This window comes from Marmota marmota, unplaced genomic scaffold, assembly GCF_001458135.2.
Source record: "Marmota marmota marmota unplaced genomic scaffold, marMar, whole genome shotgun sequence".
In the NCBI taxonomy this organism is placed as follows: Eukaryota; Metazoa; Chordata; class Mammalia; order Rodentia; family Sciuridae; genus Marmota; species Marmota marmota.
In genome coordinates this window covers 48104388-48128040 of record NW_026000037.1, presented here as the reverse complement: position 1 = coordinate 48128040, position 23653 = coordinate 48104388, and positions in this window count along the sequence as shown.

Genomic DNA, 23653 nt, shown 5'->3' with positions numbered 1-23653 from the left:
GTAGTACCTTGAGGGGAGATAGGGGCTTACCTATTGACAATGGAGAGCCATCAAAAGAGATTAGGTAGAAGATCGAGTTGAGGAAATCTGCATGTAAGAATGATCAAGGAAGTCTTGTAAGTAAAGCAAAGAGTGATTTGAGGGCATGAGCCTAGAAATAAGAAAGCCAAGTTTTGAAGTAGCCTGCAGGAGAACTGGTGAAAAACTGTACTTGGATAATGGTGATGAGATTTGAGCTCTTGAGAAAGAAATAGCCAAGGAGGCAGAATGTACACACCTTCCTTGAGGGAAAAAAAAATGGATAAAGGGGTGTGATCAATATTCAGGGATCATAAATGAATCCCCAGTTGGAAGCTGGATGCTATTGAGTGACACAGATCACTGAGTTAAGCAATACAGGGAGGAGAGCAAGTTTGGTAGGAACAATGATGAGTTCATTTTCAGACATGTTGAGTCAGCTGATTTGCATGGGTAGAAAGCAACTTGACTTTAATTACAATCAATTTCTATTCCATTTTTTTCTCCACTGAATTTAAAAGCGAAAAGTAAAGGAATTTAGCAAAAGAGAAAGAAATGCATAAATAAAGAAATCACACTATTATAAAATTTATGGCAAGCCATTCATAAAACATATACAGTCCCCACAACAGTATTCTAGAGAAATTATAAAGATCACCAGGGCACGTAATAGATAGATAGAACACAAGTTGAAAATATAATAGAAATATAATACTAACATTCAATCAGCAATTACTTGGGGCTACAAGAGTGCCAAAAACAAAATGCAAAGATGAAAAACACCCCTTATAATTGAGCAGATCTAATAGTCATGACCTTATATGAATGATCGAAGGTGGAGGTGGGACAGGCTAACAAGTTGAATTTCCTGGTGTAATGTGTAATGAAATAAATGGCATCTATTAAGCAATCTTGTGAAAAATGTTTAACTTGAATTGAATCAAGACTTTATTACTAACTTTCAGATAATAAAAAAAAAAAGTAGAGAGTTTAGAAACAAGTCAAAGGGAACAAAGCGTTGCCAGAGGCCAAGAGCCAGAACTGTCCACTTGAAATGAACCGGAGGCTCTACAGTGGAAGCCCAAACTTTGGAGGAAAGGACTAGCAGAAGTAAATAAAGACACCTCCAAAAATACATGGAGGGTTGTATAAATATCCTGTCTTTTCTTCTATTATTGTCCAATCTCCAGCCAATTATGTCTGTTGGTCAAAACCTAAACAGTTGGAAGGGAGTCCGGAAAATGTAGCTTGCAGGCACCAGCCCCCAAAGAGAGACTCCAATAAGAAGAGCAGAGAAGGATGGCACAGGCAAATGACTGTCCTTGGGGAAAAGTGTCATGATGCTTGCAACATTGTTTTCAAATGGCTCAGAGAACAAAATATAAATGTATAAATACAGAGAAAGCAAATTTGGTAAAATGTTGCATCTTGATCGGTATACATATGTTCATTATAATATCAATTCTTTTTTTTCTGTACCTGGGATTGAATCCAGGGGCACTTAATAATTGAACCACAGCCACAGCCCCTTTGTAATATATTATTTAGAGACAGGGTTGCTTAGGGCCTCGCTAAATTGCTGAAGCCGGCTTTGAACTCAAAATCCTACTGCCTTACCTCCCGAGCCACTGGGATTACAGGTGTGTGTGACCCTACCTGGCGTCCTTTCAATTTTTCTGTAGGACTGACTTTTTTTGCAATAAAACAGTAAAAATTCTACTCTGAAATTCAATGGATAAAATTATAGGAAATTGTATAAGGTCACCCATGAAAATGGAAAGATAAAACACTTAACTTGAATTTGACAAATTTTCTCATTAAATCCTTATAACCAAGATGGAAAAAAAAATGTGGACCACAGTTGAAGCTACCATTTTTTTCTATCATTATTCATTTGATAGTTGATATTTCTATTTGTCATTCTCCCAGGGACATAGCCATTATTATTCCCAGGCCAATTATAACACTGTCTCTATTAACCAGCCTCCAGAAAGTTTGGAAGTGAATGAGAGTGGCTCTAATTTGGAGGTAATCTTTAATCTGCTCTATTTTTTTAAAGAACAAATTAGTTATGAAACATATTACAGTCATTTGCAACAGACCAATGTGTTGTGACATTAGAGTTAAGAAACCTTCAGCTAGGAAAAAGTATAACTATAAGCTACGTACATGGTTGAACACTTGCACCCAAAGTTGTTGATTAATGCATAGACGTCAACAAGGAGGGGAGTCGCTCGTGATGTATGAGAGCATTCTGTGTTCGTTTGGCCCTGTCCAGTTTTACATTTTAATCAATACCTTGGATGAGATTTAGAAAACAAGCTGATGATAATTGTTGATGGCATGAATGCTAGGGTGACGGTGAATGCCAGCTCAGGCTCCACAATGATTTAGGTCAATCACAGTGAGGAACTGATATAAATTGATAGCTAATAGAAATACATGACCAACCTTTCGCTTGGGTCTAGAAAAGCCAATAAGTATGATGTTTTATACACTTGGCTAATAATCTGGCACTGTGAGTGCATTGTGTAGTTCTTTCACTAATGACCTTTAAAAATTTCAGCAAGTGACTCTCTCATTAAGTACCTCAGTGTCCACTTCATTGTTAAGTAGCTTACATGAGTAAGCTTACTCACAGTAGCTTATGTGAGTCAATGCATGTCCAGTCATTGTATATTCCCGTTCTCCGAGTAACAGAAGAAATGTTAGTTGCTACCAGTGATGTGTATCCAGGAGTGCTCATGGTTTTATTATCTGGCAAGTAGTGTGAATTATACTAAGCAATTGATACTGCATTCAGTATATTTCAGTTGTGGGACAAAGTTACCAAAGGAGTGTATGATATTCAAGGTTTTGTTTCTTTCCAATTTTATTGTGATAAAGCATATATAACATAAAATTTATCATCGTAGCCATTTTAAGGGCACACTCAGTAGCATTAAGTACACTCATATTATTGCAATACGTCACCACTATTCACCTCCAGAACTCTTTCCATCTTCCGAAACTAAACTCTGTATCCATTGAACAATAATTCCCCATTCCCTTGGCCCCCACCCAGACCTTGGCTACACCATTCTGTGCTCTGTCTCTATGATTCTAACTATTCAGAGCACCCCATATAAATTGATTCATGCAGTATTTACGTGTGTGTGAGTGGGGCTTATTGCACTTGGCATAATGTCCTCAACATTTATCCACGTCATAGCAAATATCAGAATTTCCTTCCTTTTCAAAGCTGAATATATTCTATCGTATGAATGTACCACATTCTGCTTGTCCAACAATGGACACTTAGGTTGCTTCTACGTTTCAGCTATTGTGAATAATGCTGCTACGAATATGTGTGTATAAATATCTCTTTGAAATCCTGTTTCCAATTATGTTGGGTGGAATTGCTGGATCACAGGTAGTTCTGAAACACCATATTGCTTTCTACAGAGACTATATCATTTTATATTCTTACCAATGGTACAATAGGGTTCCAGTTACTCCACATTCTCTCCAACATTTCTTATTGTCTGTTTTTTTGTTTTGTTTTGTTTTTAACAGTAGCCCTCCTAATGGATGTGAAGTGGTATTTCCTTGTGCTTTTGAATTGTATTTCCCTAATAATCAGTGGTGTTGAGCATCTTTGCACGTGCATTTTAGGCATTTCTATATCAACTTAGCCCATTTCTGAATCTAGTTGTTTGGTTTTTGTTGTTGTAGAATAGGGCTTTATTTGATAAGAGTATCACTGCTTGGCATGAGGCAGATGAAGTCATGAGTTGTGATTGAATCTGCTGTGCTTGGGCTATAACTGGAGCAAGGGACTGAGATTGGGTACCATACCCACAAACTACCATAAGCAAACTGGAATCTGCTCAACTCAGAGCCAAAAGGAAGGAACTGAAGGTATCAGGCTGTCTAAAAATTGAATGAGCTTTGGAATAAAATTTTGAATTAATTTGTGTGTGTGTGTGTGTGATCTCCATTGATTTCTCTAGAATCAATAAGTAAAAATTACAACAGAAATTACACATAGTGAAATCTTTCTTGCGATATGAGCTGAAAAGTTGTTTTGGAGTATACTAAGTTCCTTGTCCCTTCATTTATAAGGTATTATACATCAGGGTTATCAATTAGGAAGGAAATAATGGCATTTGAACCTTAAATGTATGACCAGATGAAGTGTCTTTTGAGACTGATCCCCTAGAAATTCTGAGGTTTTATCCAATGAAATCCCAAGTATCTAGATTTCTTTCTAATAACATACTTAGCTGCTTCACAAACTGCTGCCTTTTAAGCTCTTATTGGTTTTTTTCAGGCTTTCAGCCAAAGGGACAGTACTTTTCTTTGCCTCACCACCATATAGGTTAAATACTCAATGTGTTCATTTTTTTAGGAAATGAAGTTGATGATTAAACAGGAAATGTGCACTTAGCTCCTAATGTTAGCTACCTCAAGACAAATCAATTCCATTTCAAATGGAATGCTATTGGAGAGCTGTTTAGAATCTGTTGATAGGAAAGAAATATTGAAGGTAAATGCACCAGAGACAGGAAATGGGAAATTCAAAGATATCTTTTGACACTAAAAGGCACTCTGTCTTTCCTGTCCTGAAAACCTTGAAGAAATCTTTTAAATGTTGTGCTCATTTGAGGCAAAAATACATTGGCTCTTAGCTAATGACACCTGGATAAAGAACCAAAGTTTTCTCTACTAGGTCCTCTATGGAGATTCATAAGTTTGAATTCTGCAGATGCTCGTATTACTGACTACACTCACCTCCATTAAAATGCCCTGAAGAAAGATCTTGCTGGATCTGGCACCCTTAGGTGAACAAGCCCAATTGCTCATATGCCTCAGTTTTCAATTGTACGCATTTGTAACTCTTTTTAAGCCTGAGAAGTAGCATTCACACATTATATGGCGCAGTGCCTCATTTCCTTCTCAATGACTGGCTCCTCTGCTTGGCAAAGGGAACATTTTCCAACTCTAAATGCAGTGGAGCGGTTTATGCCAAACTATGAGTTTTTTAAGTTGGCACCATCCAACTGCACCTAGGCTGGTGAGTCTTATTAGATAATCAAAAAATGTTCAGAATCACTGATCTCCAGTCAAAGATGAAGATGGAAGCATGAAATCTAAGTTTAATGTATCCTATCTTTATTCGTGTTGGGTTTTCATGTTTTAACCATGGGGTGGAGGGTTATAATCTTGAAATTTCATCAGGCTATTCTTTCCAATATTTAATACAGCTTTCAGAAATCAGTAATACATGAAATGACAGCCAGCAAAATTTGTCCTGCTGTAGTTTCAAATATGAGGCTCTCTCATGAGAACTGGGGTTCTTTGTTCTCTGGCGTTTATAATTTTTACTTCTAGATCCCTAATTCTTTGGTTTACCAGATCTTGGGCCAGGTTAGAAAGCATTCTTGTCTACAGGTCTTAGTGCCTTTCTAAAGAACTACGAAACTCTCCTGCTACTATCTAGTGATGATGATGATGGGGATGATTGTTTTGATTTGGTTTACTAGGAATTCCATAAGAGAATCAGGCAAAAATAAGAATACAACAGTATCAACATAAATAAGATAGTTTATATCACCATGTAGATCTACCTTTTAGAAATTTTGAGTTTATGAATAATTAACTTCACAAACCTCAGAAGTAAGAATAGGCAATAACATTGAGAACAGAATGTTTTATAATTCTGAAATGGTTAACAGCTTCAGTCCTTTTTTTTTATGTGTTAGTGTATCAATAGGTTTCTTTGACAGCAGATAATGGATAAAATATGGGAGTAAAGTGCTGGGCAGAATGTAGAAAATCTATACCCCCAAAGCTATTTTTCTATCCCCAGAAAATATTGTCAATAGAATGCTAGTGAAAATTTTACCTGTTTCTTAATTGACTCTAGGTTTACCTATTAACGTCACTCAAAAAACATGGAATTGTTTTTAAAATATATTTAACAAAGAACAAGTTATAATTTGTATAGGCAATCATCCATGGTTTGAAAAGAGCCTATTCTTATGGAGAAAATAGGGTCTTTTATTTACCTGAATTGTATGTGATTTACATTAGGGTATACATAGGATAAATATTTATGGAATAAATCAGTGAATAAACAAGTGAGTAAAAGAATGGCTGGGGAAAAATGGAAATCCCACATTATGAGAAGCTCAAATATAACTCAATTTCCAAAACAAAGAATTTTGTAGGGTGACTATAATGGTTAATCAAGACAAAGAACTATTATAATATCACCTCATTTTATTGTTTAATAAGTTTTCTGATTTTATTTTAAATAAATGCCTAACAAGCAAATACTCACGTTTGTACATGCAAAATCCATATTTGTAAATTGTGTGGCCTTACAAAAGAAATGTAAGTTTTTTGAGACTTTATTTTTTCATTGGCAAAATGGCAACGTTAAGAGTAATCAAGTGAAATGATTTACTGTGCATAAAGCACTTCAACCAATAAGCATATAATACTGAAATTGTGATTATCTTCTTCATCTTAGCAGATTCATTAGAGGCAGAGAAAGTAATAATTATTTTCAAAAGATTTGAAAAAATCAGATCATTTTGTCACAATGATTTTAATTTGTGTTGAACTCAAAAACATAATAATTAGAAAGGGATTCAAAAAATCTCCTCTCCTTAAACCCAGAGACCATGTCTCCTTTAGCATTTCACCTCCCATGGCATATTCCAGACTCTTACAGGCTCAGATCTGAGGCAATTACGATCTGCTTGCAAAATATACGAAAGGACCAATGTGTAATAGAACAAATTCTCCCCTACCTGCAGTTGACCTCACTGAAATTTGGTTGATGGCTATCTACTTTCATGTTTCTTTGTCAGCAACTTCAAGAATTTCAGTCCATGTGGGAGAATGCTGAGTCAGTCCCCTAAGCGGTAATTAGAAGAGGGGAACATGAGAACTGGCAGGATAGAATAGAAGAGGGGGGTAAACTACATGGTAGAAATGGAGTGAAGAGTTTTGCAATGAAGATTTTGCAAAGAAAGGAATGTTGAGACAAAATAGATGCCAAGCTTGCAGTTACACACGTTTGTCTGTAAGGAGACAGGACAGATAAAGTACCAGTCAATGAACACCCCCAGACAGCATGAGCTTGGGATGAGTCAAAACTCCTGGCAATGCTAGTTGAGACCTCTGTGCTACATGGATGAGATTATTTAATCTATCCTCATAGCAACTATACTGGAGAGGCATCCTGAACCTCACACTATAGACAAAGATGCTGAATCACTGAAAGGTTTAACATGTGCCCAGAGTCACAGCTAGCAAGCAGGAAACACAGACTCCAGACTGTGCTTAAACATTACAGGGCACTGTCCTCATGACTAAATCTATATAACCCTCTGTACAAAGGCAGGGGATGAAATGTGCTGAGTTGGCTGTTCCAAAAAAAGGTAAAAGAAAAGCTAAAAAGCTAAAGCAAAAATATTTGCATTCCAAGAGTACTAGTTATTCTTCATCTCTGGTCCCAGAATGAGGAGAAAATCAAAATCAAGTCAAATTGTAAAAGGTAATGAACAGAAAAACGGGGGAGAAGGCTTTTGTATGAAGGTTGTCCACAGCAAAGGCAAAAGAACTTAGAGATGTCTTACTGAAACTCCAAAGGAAGAAGATTCTAAAGATTGCTTTGTCTTAAGAAGGGTAGATGGAAACCAATTGCACCCTACTCAGTGTAGCTGTGGTTTCCACCTGCCCAGAGTTCATATTTCCCTTGTGAAAAAAAGTCCCTTGGTTTTCCCTTAAGAAATCACCCTCCCACACTCTCCGTGCAATTCTGGTGGGGTTGACCCACTCCTAGCCTGAGAAAGTTCTGCATCCTTCTGATCAATGTGTTTGTGAGTCTGATAATCAGTTGTGGGTTTTTAATGGAATTATCAGGAAAGAGAAAGCTTGTTCTCAGGAATTAAGAAACTGGTGTGCTCTCAGTCAGGACTTGGTAGTGGACATCTTTTTGCAGTACTGTCAAAACCTGTCTCAAATGAGGAAAACACAAGGGTCATCAGGGAGTCAGGGAGGCACAGATTCCTGAGGGTCTCCCATGTGTACCTGGATCCTACTGCACCTACCAACTTGACTTTTTTATTATGTGGGCTAAGACAAAAAGAATTTTTAAGTTAGTTTGTCTGCCTACCACTTATAACAGAATTTCAGACTAGTAGACTAATGTGACTAATGAGAAATGCCCAATAAGAGTTGTTTTTGTATTTTTTGGGGAAAAAAGTATAAAAGGATAGCTTCATTTAGGACTTCAATCTCCCAGCATCTTTATTCCTTTAAATTCTAAAATTTTCTCTTACCTGTGAATCTTCCTTCCATGGTGTTTTTAGAAGCCTATCTAAGGAAATTTAAATACTTACTCACACAGCTGTTTCATTAAGGTGTTATTAATAAAGTTCAATGAGCCAGACACTTTGTTAAGAACTTAATATTGTAGAGTTGCTTAAGTATCACATTATATTATTTGGGGAATACCTTTTTTAAACACTTGAAAAGAACACCTTCTTTTTGTAAAACATACCTAATGGAAATCTAAAATTACTGAATGTAGGTAGGGCAGTGGCCTTTCAATTGTGATGTGCATGAGAGTCACCTAGGAAGCCTAACAATATGAATATTCCTGGATCCTGCCTTTAGAAATATCAATTTGGAAGTTTAGGCACAAAACCCAGAAGTCAGAGTTTTCACTAAGCTCTTGATGTAATTCTGATATAAGTAGTTTCAGACCAAACTTGAGGAAGTCTTGATGTTCTCAGTGAACATCAGCAAAGATACTAGTGTGAGTTTGTAAACTGTAGATCTGTTTCCAGAGGCAGTCAATGATGCTTAAGGATAAACCTGAAAATATCCCTCATTTTACTTCTTTCTAATAAGACCAGGGGTAAGTGAAGTTATGAACGTAAGGGCTTTGTACTGTTAGCATACATTGGGAGGAATTATTTTTAATACACTTATCAAAAAGGAACAAAAAGTAACCCAGTATTCCCATTCCTGGGTATATACCCAAAGGAATTAAAATCGGCATACTATACTGATGCAACCACATCATTGTTTATAGCAGCTCAATTCAAAATAGCTAAGCTATGGAGCCAACCTAAGTGCCCTTTCACAGATGAATGGATAAAGAAAATGTGGTATTTATACACAATGGAATATTACTCAGCTATAAAGAAGAATGGAATTATGGCATTTGCCAGTAAACGGATGGAGCTGGAAACTATTATGCTAAGTGAAATAAGCCAATCCCCAAAATCAAAGGCTGAATGTTCTCTCTGATGTATGAATGCAAATATAAAATAAGGTGGGGGTGGGAATACAAATTCACTGGATTACACAAAGGGGAATGAAGGGAAGGGAGGGAAGATGAGAATAGGAACAACAGTAAAATGAATCAGAAATAACTTTCCTATGTTCATATATGAATAAACAATCAGTATAACTCCACATCATGTAAAACCTCAAGAATGGTAAGTTATACTCCATGTATATATTATATGTCAAAATATACTCTACTCCCATGTGTATCTAAAATAACAATTTTTTAAAAAAAAATTTAAAGGAACTAAAAGGCAACTGAATTAATGAAACATCTTGATATATTTATATAGAATTCACCTCTTTAAGCTCTCAAAAAGTGTTGAGATTCAAGAAAGCTATCTGCTACGCTAGTTCTTATCTCTTAGCACCAAACCTGGGCCTCTCTGGGTTTGAGGGATAGTATATACCACATTTGTGTATTTTTCTCTTACTAAGCAACTTCTATGACTGCAAATTTTGAGTGGGCTCAAAGGAGAAGGCAGTGCTGTAATGAGTCCCATTTGCAGAGCAATCTTCTCTGCCTCTCCAACGTCACGCCCAGTGTGCTTGAGGTGCCAAGACTATCAAAACAAGACCCCCCAGATGCCAAAAGGCGCTGTTTGCCTTTCACTTGCTGGCATATTTTTGGTCTTAGCCTCTTGGTTATTTTCTTCTCTCTCAGTTAGGTTAAGATTCTAACTTGTTTACAGGCATTCATGGCCTTTAATTACAGTTCTCCTAAGATCCTTACCCTTGACTGTCACTAGATAGGGGACACTGACAAAGTTGAGTAATCCATATCCAAGTTAAGGGGACAAGTCACTTGATTATCTGAGGAAGATCCAAACAGATTATGAGACATGTCTTCTTTGGAAGTCTAGTATTTTTTTTTTTGAAGTATCTTGTGAAGATTAATAACAATCCTTATCTCAGTATTATCTGCATTGCAGAAGCCACATGTAAGATCTCTAGAGTTCTGTGCTACAGAGCTGCTGGTCATGCCACACACTGCAACAAGGGGTCATCCAATAAAGAACATGAAAGCCTGGTGACTCAAGTGATAAAAATAATCCCGTGGAAAACTCAATTCAGTTAAGACTTCTGAAAGAGCAGTGTGGATCTGGATGGATCACGTCCACCGAAGATTATCAGACTCCCTTTCTGAAAGACGGATGATTAAGAAAAACAACAACAATAACAATAAACTACCATCCTGCTGGAAGCCATGACCCTGGGGATCCTGAGAATTCAAGCAAAGCCCATGATCTGCAACACTGTACTACGATCCTATACTAAGATAGACAGGGCAGGTAAACTCTCCTAAACTATGATGCACAAGACAAGCAAGGTCAACTCATACTGTTTCAACACAGCTCATTTAGAATCATGTGTTCCCTGATAAGACACTGACAACTGACCCAATGGTAACTCTGCATGAACTGTGTGTTAGAGATAAGAGCAGTGACTGGACCAGAAACTTGGATGGTTTATAGATTCTGATCGGTCCCAGTCAAGACCATTTTATGACAAACATCAGCTCTTCTAACTCCACAAATACTCTTCCCTGATTCATCCTTGTGAGATACCCATAGTTCTCCAATATGTGCACTCTCTTCTGCTACAGTAAATAAATAAATTTGAGTTTGTGTTTTGGGTGGGACTTAGCACCAAGTACCCCACCACCCAAAAATGATGAATCTAACAAAATAACAGAATGACCTGCTGAAGATTCAGTTATAACCGTAGTTATGAGATGATATCCTGAAATGTTTGATTTCTCCCTTATAGGTGACATATAAAATTTTATTCAATAGCCAAAATGGGGCTGTTTTCTCCCATGGTCAGAACGGATGGGATCATCAAGGATAGAAGTGAGAGTGGTTTCTTTCTACATAACACCCTCAGAGGTTTTTGAGTTCTGTTCTCCCAATTTTGAATTCTACAGATCTAGAAGTCTTAAAAGAATGCTTCTATGAGGGGACACAACTATTCCACTGAATTGGAAATTGAGATTCTGTGTGGCCATTTTGAGCTTCCTTAATTGGCAGCCAAAGAAAGGGGACTTTCTAATTGACTGGAATTCCTATACCAAAAGGAAGGTGAGTGTGGCTACAAAATGGGGCAGGAAGGACAATTTATGACCCACACGCAGTATTCCTCTAGATGACTCTTAGTACTCCCATTTCCAATAACAGAAATTACTGGAAAAATAGAAAAACTGAAGGAAAGTATTCCCATAAAAATCCAGACACTTTAATAATGAAGATGTGGGTCACCTCACCAGGTAAAGGGTTTATGCCAACTGAAGCCTTGGATGAAGGCAAAGGAAATATGAAATGTTTAGTGGAAGAAATACATTGTAAATATCACTACAATCTTATGAACGTAGAACTATAACATTGATCCATATTTTCTTCTTTGCTTCATAAGAAAAAATTATAATAATGCTAAACTGCCTATAGTACACCATATTATGTCATATTTTGATTTTGTTTTGTTATATATTATAGGTAATATGATGTATATTATGATACATATATATTTCTTTTTTCCATCCTTCTCTTTGCCTTAATTATTTTGAAAAGACTACATTGGTAGTGATGAGTTTTAGTCATTGTATTACAGAAATTTCATACAGGACTAGAAATGAATTAAGGAGGAAGCAATATAACCCTAGAGAGACACAATATGATAGTCACCAATATTAAATACATTGTTATGATTTATTTGGGTTATAGTGACTTTATATCTCCCCTTTTTTGGAAAGCAGGTGAAAACTTGTCTGAGGGATAGTTGCTTATATTTTTTATTACCACAGTAAGAAAATTCAAATATGTTTAGAAGGCTGGATATGGATGACTATGCCCATTTTAAGCTGTTGCCTATCAACTCCAAAACCATCCTTCTACGCTCTGCTTTGGAAGCCTGGCTAAAAAATCTGCAAATTGAATTCCTCCTTGGCCAGCTGGCTCCTTGATAGGCTGTGTTAATAGAGGGCACTAGCGGGAGACTGGCAGGCTAGAGGAGGAAGAAGGGACTTCCTTTCTCCTGTCAGCAGGACCCCAAATGTTGCTCTTCAACCTGTCAGTGGCAGCTGGGAAGATCATCAGTTCCTGGTGCTCCCAGAACCAACCACTTCACTTGCCCTGAGACCCCACCAGGCAGTCCCCTCCTCACAGGTTTGATCCCATCCTCTCAGTGTCTCCACCTCATTGTCTCAGTTCTAACCTTCCAAACTCTTCCCTTTGTTCTTCCAGCCTCAGAGTGGTCACTCTTCCTGCCATTATTATCTCTACATAAACACAGCATTGTCTTTCTTTTCTTTATTTTTTTGTTTTTTTGTAAACAATTGTTTTATTTGGATTCAAGAAGCCTTTGGTATTCTGACTCAAACTTTAGGGAGCATTGGCCTTGAGGAGGCCTAACTTCTGACTCCAGGTGTGAGGCCAGCGTCATGAGGGGAAAGGAGAGTCTGGGCCAGCAGCAGTGGCTCCCCCTCCTCACTCTCCAAGCTAAGGAAACTTCTGTATGTGCAAGTTTGTGTGTTTTAAAGGTTCTGCAGCGTCACCTTTCTGCATTTTGATTCTCTAACGATCCTTTAACTAAGGTCTTAGATCAAATTCTCTCTGTTAAAATAGTATCGCGAATTTCTCCTGATTGGACACTAACAGACACAAATAGGTTTCTAAGATGCTAGTTAGCCAACAGGGCTCAGCTATTTAATCAAGCAGAGAATTCCAGGACTAATGAGATTCCACTTTTGGAATACCAGTCAGCAGTTCCTTATTCAAAGTTTTCAGGGCCAGAAATGTGTCAGACTTTAGAAAGGCCACAAGGAATATACATTAAGTTATGTAATCATTCCAATGGGATGGGATGCACACTTCACGATTAAACACTTGAGGGAATCAATACACCTTCAAATCAGTTCAGGTCAAGTTTCTCCAGTGAGTTATTAAAAAAAAAAAAAAAACCTACATGAATCTGCATTAAGTAAAACTACCAAACACTAGTCAAAGGACGCTTAAAAAAATTAACATTGAATTCAGGCATCTTTAAGGGAAAAAAAAAATGAGTCAGTCTGAGTGGGGAAAAAAGTATGACTTAAACACAGAAGGATGACAGCAGAAACAGAGCTTTGGTGGAGACTGAAGAAAAAAAAAATGCCTCCATTTACTGGAGATCGCATGAATTGGTTCTATCCTAGCGGGGGAACTCTACTGACAGCAAGCCATAAGGATTCCTTATTTGAGTCTAAGCTAATGAAGCTGCATGCAAAATTCAGACAGTGCAACTCTATCAGAGGAATTGTGACTGGGCCAGGAGAGCATGTCCTAACATGCCAATTTGTTATTCTGTTTTTTGATGTGTTGTAAAATTAACCAGGAAAAGAAGTTATATTTGAATCACCAGGAATGGATTTATATATATCAAGCTAGCTGACAGAACTCAAAAGAGAAAGTAAAATCTATTTCTCTTAGAAAGTGGGGCTGAGGAAATGGAAAATTGGGGGAGGTGGGGGCAGAGCTATTGCATCAACTTTTCTGTGTAATTTGTTGTGTAACTAGGTGACTATATTAATTCAATAGAGTTTTTAGCTGCTACTCTAAAATGTGTAGATTTAAAATAAAACATGTCTCTGACTCATGAAGAACAAGAGCTTAATTTATAGAAAATAAACATACTTTTATATTTTCTGGATAGCAATTTAAATTTTGACTTAATCCAGGTACCGTGGTGCATGTCTCTAATCCTAGTGATGTTAAAGGCTGAGGCAGGAGGATCACAAGTTCAAGGTCAGCCTGGATAACTTAACCAAAACAAAAAAATTTAAAAAGGGTTGGGAATGTAGCTTTGTGGTAAAGAGCCCCAAGGTTAAATCCCCAGTACTAAACACACAAAATAATAACAATAATAACAACAACAACAAAAACAATAAAATTTGATTTAATAAAATTAAGTCAAGTTGACTCAACGTCTACTTCTAGGTGACCTAGTAAAGATATTTCTGGTCCTATTCTTTTCCCTGAAGCCAACCTAAACAATAAGAAGCATAATTAGAAAAAAAAAAAAGTAACAAAGACTTCATCTCCAATGAAACTGGGAAATAATCACAACCTGAAACCACAAACTATGCAAAACAACTGTTAGAGGCAGAGGATTCTGGCCCAAATTGAAAGAGACTGGGAGAAGAACCAAATGACGGATCTTGTGCAGTAGACCAAGTTCCCCCAAAGCAGCATGTGGCCCTGGAGGCTCAATCAGTGCTCCCTCAGCTGGAACAGCACATCCTCATTTGCTCAGGAATATCCCTGCAGTGTTCTGAACTGCCAGCCGCAGGGAATGTGGTACTGAGTGAGAAACACCAAGACCTGACATTTTTACAGGAGCCCTGGAGTGTGATAGGGTGGAAAGGAGACAAAGAAACTGAGATTGTGTAGCAGATGATCACAGTTTCATTTATCTGCATAAACACTTAGTATTTTCTCTTTTTAGGAACTGTTCAAGGTCCCTTACAAATTTTATCTCAATCCTAATATCCCAATGAGATAGACATTGCCACCAACCCCCGTTACAAGGGAGGAAACTGAGGCACTGAGAGGGTAAGTTATTTGTCCAGGGTCGTAGCTCATGACAGAATTCAAGCAAAACAGAACACCTGCAGACTTCATGCTCATGGTCTTCAAGTTATAGTACCTCATTAAAGAGAAATAGGAAGAAAGGAAAGAAGGGAGGAAAGGAGGGAGGGAGGAAGGGAGGGAAAAAGAACTTGTTAACCCAAGGAGCATTCAGAGAATTTGAAAAACAAGGGAAAGAGACAGTCTGAGAAAATAAGCCAATTATATAATTGTGTAAATTATAGTTAATAAGTAAAACTCAAGAAAATAATGTAACCAATTATAATGAGAAGTTGGATGAGAGGTATGTGGGAATAGACATAGAAGTCAGTGGGTACCATTGAAAGTTGATAAATCAAAAAATGTAAGCTTATATTATATTATTAAAGCTTAAATATATTATTTAAAGTTCAAAAAAGAAAAAACACACTAAAGAAACTAAAACCCATTATAAATCTCTGAACTATCAGAAAAAAAAGTATAAGCATTTAAGTTTTAATATATAGATGATTTAACAAACAGAAAATAAAGAAAACAATACTAGCTGAAATCATAAAAGAGAACTGACACCAAACATATCTGCATATCAATATATGTAAATGAGATAAAATCCATTATGAAAAGAAAAAAAATATTCTAATAGGTTTAGAAAAACAAACTCAACTATTTGTTGCATGCAAGGGAGAGATTTAGAGCAAAGTTAAATACTAGGTACATATCATCAAAAAAGGTGAACTATTAATTATTAACATTATTAATGTCAAAGATGAATTCACAGCAAAAAAAGGCATTAAATGTAAGAAATAAGTCCACTTCATAATAATAAAAGAGTCAATCTACAATGAATATCTGTTATGGATTGTCAAAACCAAAGACCCTAGCATAAAAAGTCTTTTAAAAATATATTGCTATTTTTAATTGACACAAAATCACTGTGCATATTTATGGAGTACAGTGTGACATTTCCATACATATACACAATGTGTTATGATCAGGTGAGGGTAATTTGCATATTTATCACCTCAGACCTATACCATTTCTTTGTGTTAGGAACATTCAAAATCCTATCTACTACTTTCTGTTTATATTGCCACCAATGGTGTGAGAGTTCCTTTCTCCATTTTGTCTCTATCTGCCATGGCAATTTCTTTTGTTTGTTCATTTGTTATTTTGGCAGTACTGGGGTTGACTCCAGGGATGGTCTGCCACTGAGCTACATCCCCAGTCCTTTATTTGTTTGCTTATTTATTTATTTTTTGAAACAGTGTCTAGCTAGGTTGCCAAGGCTGGCCTCAAACTTGTGATTCTCCTGTCTCAACTCCCAAGTAACTGCAATTTATAGCCATGCGCCACAGCTCCTGGCTCCTGGCATGAAAATTCTTAAAGCAAAAACTTTGTAAAATTCAAGGTGAAAAAAGAGACATGCAGGAGTACCGGGGAAAGTTCACTCATTCTCTTGTCACGACAGATTAAGTGAACAGTAAAAACAGTAAAGATACGATTATTTTTTGTGATTCACATAATCTCTCTAAAAGCTGTATATCACATCCCTTATCTGAAAAAATAAAATATTCCATCTTTACCTAACCAAAGAACATTCTCAAAAATTCAACATATGCTAGACCACAAAATACTCTTAATATACTTAAGTTGATACAGTACAGATCACATCCTCAAATTACAATCCAAAGAAAGTAGAATTGATCTTTTAAAAACAGAAAACAAAATCTCAACTGCCTAAACATTTGCACTATTTAAAAAGTTGGCTTAAAGGCAACAGAAACTGAAATTAAAAGATATTTAGAAAACACTAAGCTTTACAATCCATGTTAGGTCTAAAATCAGTGCTTTGAGGAAAAATTCACAGCTATAACCAAGTTATTAAGCAAGAAGAAAGAAAGATGAGTTCACATGTAAAGCAAAAGTCAAGAAAATGAATAAGAAATAAATCTAAGGAAAACAGAAAAAGGACATTAAAGACAAAAGCCAATATTAATGATTTTGAAACAAAATATATTGGGCGGGGGATGTGGCTCAAGCGGTAGTTCGCTCGTCTGGCATGCGTGGGGCGCTGGGTTTGATCCTCAGCACCACATAAAAATAAAATAAAGATGTTGTGTCCACCGAAAACTAAAAAATAAATATTAAAAAAATTCTCTCTCTAAATATATATGTGTACATGTATATATATACACACATATACAGGTATATATTTTACTAAGAAGTTCATTTATGTGTTCCCAGAAAGTTTTGTCCCACACAATCTACTGCATTCTTTCAGAACAATGATAAATACAAATGGCATTTTACTTCAAACNAAAAAAAAAAAAAAAAAACAATGAATAAGGACCAGTATAGGAAGGAGGGGAGGGAAAGGGGAAGCCCTGGGGACTGAGATGGAGCACAATATGTGCCATGCAGGTATGAATAGGTCAGAATGAACCCCACTATTATGTATAACTACAATGCACTAATAAAAACATTAAAAAACAAAGATATACTTGATGCAAAATTCTGAAAATACACTTGAAAATCTAGATTAAAATAAATCAGTTTCTAGGGAAATATGATCCTAGAAAAGACCTCTAAAAAACAAACAGACCAAGTACCAGTAAAGAAAATTGAGAAGGTTATCAAGGATTAACCCCTTACAAAAACACCAGGCTCTATCAGTCTCACTAATGATTTCATTCAAAACACCTAGGAATAGGAACACATTATTCCAAACCTAAGTGATCTGAAGCATGGAAAGAGAGACAAAGAATGACTCTGATAGTGAGGTCAACAAACTACAAAAAAGAAAACTAGAGATCAATATGTAACTTACACATAGTACAGGAATTTCATAACACATAAGCAAGTTAACAGATTAACACACAATGATCAAATAAGGTTCATTCCTGGGATCCAAAGGATAGTTCAAAATTAGAATACCTATTATTACATAATTATCACATTAGTAGGTTAACCATTTCAATAAATGGTGAAAAGGCATTTTGCAAAGTTGAACATACTTCCCTGATTAAAAAGTCATATACAGAAGCTGGAGTTGTGGCTCAGTGATAGAGCATTTGCCTAGCACGTGCGAGGCCCTGGGTTCTATCCTCAGCGCCACATAAAAATAAATAAATAAAATAAAGGTAGTGTGTCCAATTATAACTAAAACATTTTTTTAAAAGTCATATATATATATATATATATATATATATATATACACACACACACACACACACACACACACATATGTATGTGTATATATATGTAGATAGTAATAGATTGACAGGATTATACATATGTAGTCATATATATGTATATAAACAGATATATTACAGATACAGGTTTATATACATCACCAAAATTTAGCATCTTGCTTAATGAGAAATCATTATAATTATTTCCATTTCCTTAGAAAAGAAGATGGATAAAGACGCCTGCTTGGGAAAGGCATTGACACGAGACATCAGGGGAAACCTAGGGGCAGCTGGTAATTATGAGAATATCCTCAGAATAGGGAAGAGAGACACTTCAGTGCCACATAGTATCTGTGTCCCAAGGAAAGGGGCATCAGGGGTAGATTGAAAGATCAGGAAATCAACTATACACAGGTACAAATAAGTAAATTGTGTAAGGTTTCTCACTAGGAAAGAGGGAAAATCATTTGAATGTTAGTGAAACTTAATTTGGTCAAGGGTAGACAACCAGATCCTTCATTGTATGAACAGTTTCATTTTTCCTTTAGGAATCAGCAATGAGGACATATGTAGGCACCAGGAGACAGTCCTTCTTTATGACGAACTTTTACCTAATGGTTTTAGCCATTACCATCCATGGATCATCCTAGCGTAAGTCAATTACATCATTGGGAACTGCAAAATGATAGTTTTCTAATTCTCATTTCTTCTACATTTACTAGCTGACATTACAAGAGCTTTCCCTCATCATCTGCTGATTTTCAGAATGAAGATTTGTGCATAAAGCACCTTCAATGCAGAAAATGAGGCAAGTCTGTCCCTCGTTTTCTTTGGATTTATGGGTAGTTAGAGTTGAACCTTTTTGTAAGGTTAAGATTGATCCAGATTTAGCCAGTGGAAGCCTCTTCAATTGGCCTTTGAGTTTCTCTTGACATGTCCGCAGGTCTTTGATCAATTTCTTGCTTATTGGAACATGAAGACATCTCAAAACTCACTTTGTACTTATTCAGCTATGTAAGTACAAAGCAGCTAGTATTTCTTTCAGTTCCAAAACATACCTAAACCAGAATGAGGGTGTTTTATACAAATATTGCTATTCTGGTGCCATTGTTCTAGAAAATTTCAAGGAGCAAAGTTTAACATAAAAATTGATAGTTTAGTATTGATATTTCAATCCTAATTATATAGCACAGGGTTCTCCCCTTAATGTCTCTAATTTTCTTTATCTCCTTTTATTGAAATTTACAAATCTTGTTTCCTAAAAACATTAACAAATTGTCTTATTTGCTTTCCCCCTTCCTATATAGAAATAGTTTCAAACTTATAATAATAGTATTGATACTATTAGTAATATTAATTAATTACATTTAAATTATCTTTGCAGTTCATTTTATCTTTAGAATATCACACTAAGAAATTCATCAGGGAAATGCAAATTGAAACCACAATGAGGAACCCCTTCACACCCACTATAATCAAAAAGACAATAATCAGTGTTGAGTAGGATGTGGAGAAATTGGAGATTTCTTATATTATTAGTAGAAATGGAAAATGGTTCTGCTTCTTTGAAAAACAGGTTTACAGTTCTTAAAATGTTAAATGTAGATTTACCATATGACCTATGGTAAATATATATANTCTTTACATTAGCACATTTTACCAAAAATATATATATATATATATATATATATATATATATATATATATATATTCCTGTAAATATACATAAGAGAAATAAAAAATCAAAAACTTATTCATAGTAGGATTATTTATAATATCTAAAAAGAAGAAACAACACACTAATGAAAGAAAGAAAGAAAATGTATCATAATTGAATATTATTATTATTATGCAGCAGTAAAAAGATGAAATGCATAAACCCTGAAAACATTACATTAAATGAAAGAAATTAGTCAGAACACACAACACATGATGTCTATTTCCATTTATGTGAACTGTCCAGAATAGGCAAATTTATAGAGACAGAAAGTAAATTAGTGACTGCCACAGCATGAGGGGAGTTGCGAAAGAACAAACACAGACTGCTAATGGGTCCTTGGTTTTTTTCAGAGGTGAAACATGTTCTACTCAGATTTTGGTGACAATTGCACAACTCAACAAATTTGGGAAGCACTATTGGATTGTATAGCTTAAATTTTATGGTATATGAATCCTATCTCCATTCAATTTTTTAAAGAAATAAAAATGCCTGCAATTCTAGCTACTCAGAAGGCTAAGGCAGAAGGAATACAAATTCAAGGCAAACCTGGGCAACTTAGCAAGAGCCTGTCTCAAAATAAAATTCAAAGGATTGGGGATGTAGCTCAGTGGAAGAGCTCTTGCCTCACATGTGCAAGGCTGTGGGTTCAATCCCCAGTGCTGGAAAGTAGGAATTAAAAGAGAATTCCCTCAACCTGATAAAGGATATCTATAAGAACTTTTGATAACATTATATTTATTGGTTTAAAAAATGAGTTTTTTTTCTTTAGGGAAAAAAAAGATGTCTGCCCAGACCACTTCTTTTTTAATGTTTTCATTAGTGTGTTATAGTCATACCATAATAGTGGGGTTCATTTTGACACAATCATACATGCATGGAATGCAATTTGCTCCATTTCAGTCCCCAGTGCTTCCTTTTCGCAGTCTTCCTCCCTCTCTCTATTCCCCTTCCTCTACTCTGCTGGCCAGATCACTTTTTCAACATCATATCAGAAGTTCTAAGCAGTGTCATAAAGCAAACCAACAAACAACTGAATAAATAAAAGATACACAGGTTGAAATGGAATAAGTAAAATAACATGATGCTAAAAAAACATGCAAAATAACAAGGAGCTAAGAAGTGAATTTCACAAATTGCAAACTAATATATAAATGCAAACTAAAATATAAAAATCAAATATATTTCTATATATAACCAAAAGGCAACTAGAAAATGAAATGAAAAAAACAATTCATTCAAAGTAACATCCAAAAACATCAAAAGCCTGGAAATATATTTAATAAAAATATTTGTAAGAGCTATGCACTGATACATGTAGGAAGAAATTAAATATATCTAAATAAATGGGGCAGCATTCCATGTTTCTGGATTCAAAGACTCAGTATGGTTAGGATATCATTTCTACTCAAATTGGCTGTACATTCAATGTAATCTCAATCAAAACATTGGCAGAGTTTCTGGTGCAGCCATTGCAAAGATCTTGAATAGACAAAACAATTTTGAAAGAGAAGAGAGTTGGAGAACTGATTTCAAGACATTTTAAAGCTACAGTAATTAAGACACTAAAATGCAAGTAATCCAGACAATCTGGTATTGACATAGAAGAAACATATACAAAAGGAAGAGAATAGAGTCCAGAAGTAGACCCTTACATACAGGGAGAATTGATGTTTGATGGAAGTGCCAAGGTAACTCACTGTGAAAAGGATACTCTTTATATCAAATGATGCTGGAACAAATACCATCCGTATAAAGAAAATCCATCTTGATATTTCCTTCATGCTAAACACACACACACACACACACACACACTATCTCTAAATGGATCATGGACCCAAACATAAAACCTAAAATACATAAACTTCTAGGTGAAACATAAGAGAAAATCTTTGCAACTTTCAGGTAGGCAGACTTTTTTTCTGGTTGGACACAAAAATCATAAAACATTAATGGAAAATTTGATGAACTTAACTCATTAAAATTAAAACTTGTTCTTTAAGAGATTGGAAATAATAATAATAATAATAATAATAACCATTAATAAATGAAAAGCAAGTTACAGAGTGGGAGAAAATATTTGTAAATCATTCACCTGGCAAAGGTCAGATACATAAACTGTATAAAGAAACCTCACAGTTCAAGAATTTTTGTAAAAACTCATCCAGTTTTTGAAAACAGACAAGATTGGTACACCCATATCACAAAAGCAGATATATAAATGGCCATTTCAGCTCATGAATCAACATCATTAGTTCCCAGGGAAATGCAACTTACAACAGTGGAATACCACAACACATCCAGATGTAAATGTTGAAAATTGAGAGACTGAAAAGACCCAACACGGGTCTTGACTTTCATCCCTTACCAGTGAGACTGTAAGACACCACAGTCACCGTGGAGATTCTCTGTCGGTTTCTTACAGAATTAAAGATACTTTTACCATAAAACCCAGCAACTCCATTTCTATATTTACTCAAGAGAAACAAAAACAGGACTGGGATGTAGCTTAGTGGTACAGTGCTTGTCTAACATGTACAAGCTCTGGGTTTGGTCCCCAGTGCCACAAAATAAATAAATAAGAAAAAAAGATGACATTAAAAGACAGAAACGAAAACATAGGAATATAAATATATATATATAAATGTTCTCAGCACCTGGTTATATATCTAATTCAGGTGGAAAGAGAATATTTCTGTTTTAGTCAGCCTTTTCACTGCTGCAAACTAAAAGACCCAACCAGAACAACTGTAGAGAAGGAAAAGTTTATTTGAGGGCTCACTGTTTCAGATGGCTCCATCCATAGACAGCAGACTCCATACCTTGGGGTTCAAGGTAAGGCACATCATGGTGGAAAAGCATGGCAGAGGGAGGCAGCTCGAATGATGATCAGAAAGCCGAGAGGAGAGAGAGAGAGAGAAAGAGAGAGAGAGAGAGAGACTCCACTCTCCAGATACAAAATATATACCCCATAGCCACGCCTCCATGAAACCCTCCCGCCTCCAGTTACCACTCAGTTAATCTCATCAGGGATCAATTCACTGACTAGGTTAAGGTTATAGTCCAGTCATTTCTTCCCCAAACTTTGTTGCATATCTCATATGTGAGATTTTGGGGGACACCACATCTAAACCATAACAATATGTAATTTTGAAGCGATAGAAAACAGTCAAGCTTTTTGGACAGAGCCCCAAAAGTGGTCAGTCAGGTGATCGGAAAAAGAAAAATTGAAAGGTAAGTACAACGAACTCTAAACTAGAGGGATGTGGATAGACACATGAACATGGGCATCAAGTGTGAAGATGCACATATCACACACCAGCACTCACCAGAGACCATCCATCGTAGAAGAGATACTAACCAACCAAGGAGATAAAATGACTTGGACAGCTGACATCAGTAACCTCACTAACTAATTACATTGGCCTCTTCTATTCTGGCATGGCCAGAGATTTGTTCTCTCAACACACACACATACCCCAGGTATGAGTTTGCCTTTCTTGTTTGTAGGACCTCAGCCAACACCACAATGTAAGGGCAAATAGAGCCTTTAATCCACCTGCAGAGGATACCACACACACTATGGGACATACTTCAGAGCAAAGAAGATACTGGGATTTTCTTTGGCTGTGGTATCCACTGTTTGTGTCCCATCATGCACACCCACAAACAGCTGGCTTACTAGGAGGATTTGTTTGCACAATGCTCTTTCAAAATCACTCTTGAGTTTTTTTGGTTTGCCCACAAATTGAACAGATTTACCCATCAATCAAGTT